Below are 3442 nucleotides of genomic sequence, written 5' to 3'. Positions count from 1 at the left end.
GCTGCAGAGACAGCTGTCTGTGCATGCAAAACTGTAAGCAAGCGGCACATTTTTGCCGGCTTGTGTGATAGAATCGAGGCGATTTAATCCTTCGGCGCGCTGAATTAATTTGGTGAGCCTTGACTTCCTGGCTCGGCTCATGAGGCCATATGGCACGCCTGGCCACTGCCGGCCCCTGGAAAGGCAGCGACACTGGGCAGAGGTGGACAGAGTTGGAGCGTCAGGTGGATGACGCCCCCCCTGTCCATGTAGTATACTCCAAATACCATCTTGAAATGCAGCTTGGAAAGACTCCTTATGTCCTCCAAGTCGATGCTAGTGCGGTCTGCGCAGTACTAGCAGTCAGAGCCACAAGCCCAAAGCAATCTCTATTCGTTTTACTAATAGAGCTTAATGGGATTGGGCAGTTTTCATGTTCAAGTAAGTGTGCATATGTTTTGATAGTATTTAGTCAGAATGGGATTCTGAGAGGCGGTAGCTTGATAGCTTTTTAATCTGGTCTGTTTTTAATGCTGTGCTTTAACGGCCACTATCATAGAACAGCGGCATCCCATTCAACAACATTCTGTCTTCAGCCACAGCAGCAGTCATCCAGACTCTCTCTTCACATCATGAATATACCTGAATGAGTTCTGTGGCCGCGATCACATAATTGCGTTTTCAGGGAGGCGCGATGGCGCAGGGGTCCATTGAGTAGCTCTGAATCCTATCCGAGTTAATGCAGTTTTGTATCATCATTTTCTGATCCGTCAGTTCTGGCCACCAGGCCCTGCAGTGAGCATTGAAAATTTAGCCACGAATTATTCAGCTCTAATGACTTGCGCGTCATAATATTCACCACAGCATGGGCCCGTGCACCAGCTGTCCTCCCCTGGTTGCCCCTGGCAACAGAATACTTCTGTATGTGGGGAAAGTGAGAGGTCGGTGCTTGTCATTTGATTATGATGGAGACATGGAGACATGCCCAGAAACAATAAAACCGTCTTTCAGCGCTCCCCGCACTTGAGTAGGAGGCGTGTGGATGGGGAGTGAAGTGTGTATCGGTCGTATGTTACGTGTCACGTGTCAATGCCAGGTCGTTATTTGCACAAAGAGGCTGTTAGCTTGGCACATTAACATAAAGATAAAATGTGATGATGCTTTGTACTGTCACTACATTTATCGATCCCTCCCCTCCCCTTTCTCCTCCCCTATTTTTCCACTCCCCCACTCTCTTGTAGTACTCTCAAGGGTGACTGGGCGTGTTCCCATCTCCTGCCTTGAGGATCAACACAGTCTTCTTTGTTCTCTTTTTGCAACATTAATCAACTCATTAAGACAACATCTTTGTTGCAAATGGCGCTCGCTCCCTATCTCCCCGTGGCCCCGTTGCCATCCCTTTCTCTCTCTCCCTACTTTTCTCTCTTTTTTCCCCCCTCACTCTCCACTCTGAGCGGTTAAAACATTCCTCCGGGCTACACTGTAAATGAGGAGTAGATTAAATGAAGATATGGTATCTGGAGGCTGCAGGCGGAGGGGGGAGGTGGTCAAAGAGAAAAGGGGAAAGAAAGGGATGAAGTTAAGAGACTGGTACACAGACAGACACTGATGGCTCCAGAACCCCCGGTGTAGTAAAGCAGAATCCCATCAGATTAATGAGAAAAAGAGAGATACACACACACACACACACACACACACACACACAAAGGGAAAAAAAAAAAAAAAAGACACAGACGACGAGAGACAGACAGACGGTCCACTGGGATAGACACACCCAAGTTGCTCCATTCCGTTCAGAAGGACCAAGACTAATACGCGCCCCCCCCCAGGGGCCCTCCAGAGGAGTGGCCCAAGACGCACACTTCACAAACTCCACATTGTCACGCGGGACATCAAGATTATGACTGTGTAGAGCGCAGAAGACCATGTGACGCAAAGTGTTTTCACAGATGAATCAAACCTCTCAATGCGTGCTCCTTTCAAAGCACGCATTGATCCAAACCGTCCCTCCAGCTAAAAGTTACATTTTTTTGAACAATTTTCAATAGCAGACTCTCCCTTGTTCTAAGCAATGGTCGGCAAAGTACAGCGCTGCAACAAAACCAAAGGACAAAAACTCTCACAGCAGAGTTTTTCAAAACTTAAACTCGCAAAAACTCCCGGTCCCGTTCCTTCCAGGCTCGCGGGAGGAGCGAGGCACCTCCACCGGCACAGATGGGGAACAGCTGGCTGCGACTGGCCCGTCCTGCTGGCCCCCCGCGAAGTGACGGCTTCCTTCACCGTAGCGCCCGACAGCTGGGACGCGGAGAAAAAGGGTCATCCGGCTGCGAAGCAACGCACCGCGGCTACGCTTCTGCTCAGAGACGCATCTTCACTCGAACCCCCGGGCGAGGACGAGGATTTGAGGGCTTTGACCGCGATGCTAGATCCTGAACATGAGACGTACTGGAGGCCTCAGTGACGGGACCCGTGGTGCAAGGCAAAGGTCTGCAAGCAGCCATTGACCTATCGTAACCCAATAGCTGTGGTCGGATTCTGACTCAAAATCCGGCTTGTGTTTTACGTAAGTTATTCTGGTGCACAATACGGACAGAGAAAACACTGAACGCTATATAATGCACGCTGTTTATTAGAACCGGATTAAAAATGTCAATTGCGCGTTCCCTCTTATATTCGACCGATGGAGAGGATCAACTTTGGAATGAAAATGTCGCCGGCATTTGTCAATATTGGATATGAATTTGCTCTGTCCCAGCAAGCGACATCTTCCGTATCAATTTCGCCCCTATTTCCCAAACATCAACACAGCGCGGCTGACAATCAAACCCTATAGGCAGCACTCTCTCTCTCTGTGCGTGTGTGTGTGTGTGTGTGTGTGTGCGTGCGTGCGTGCGTGCGTGCGTGCGTGCGTGCGTGCGTGCTCGCGCGCGTGTGTGTGTGTGTCTATGAAGGAGGACCACACGGCTCGGTAGCAGGTTTGATTGGAAAGTGTCTGGCCCCCAGCAACCAATCCCCCTGAAGCCCCCCCATCACCCCCTACCACCATATACACACACACACACACACACACACACACACACACACACACACACACACACACACACACACACACACACACACATACACTTACAAGGTTTCCGTGGCAACTGTAATGTCGGGGGGTGGGGTGGGTGCATGGTTTGGTCCAGAGAGAGCGAGTGAGCCAGACCATGGTGATGAGTAGACTGGGGGCCAGGGCGCTGGAAGCAAAGCAAAGCACCAGAGCATGGTGGAGTGCAAACAGAGCGAGGGAGCGGCCGGGGAGGCGAGGGAGAAAGGAAGAGCCAGACAAATCATTTTAGTCGCAGGGGTTTGAACGCGCTCAGAGCACGCATCTGCAATTTTCGAGTTGTTGGAAGGTGGAACATGTATTTATTTTGGTCAAATTTTTAAAGAATCATCGTTTTGACCGAGCCACAGAGCT

This window comes from Zeus faber (genome assembly GCF_960531495.2).
Source record: "Zeus faber genome assembly, chromosome: 13".
NCBI lineage: Eukaryota > Metazoa > Chordata > Actinopteri > Zeiformes > Zeidae > Zeus > Zeus faber.
Note: the sequence above shows the minus strand (reverse complement) of the source record.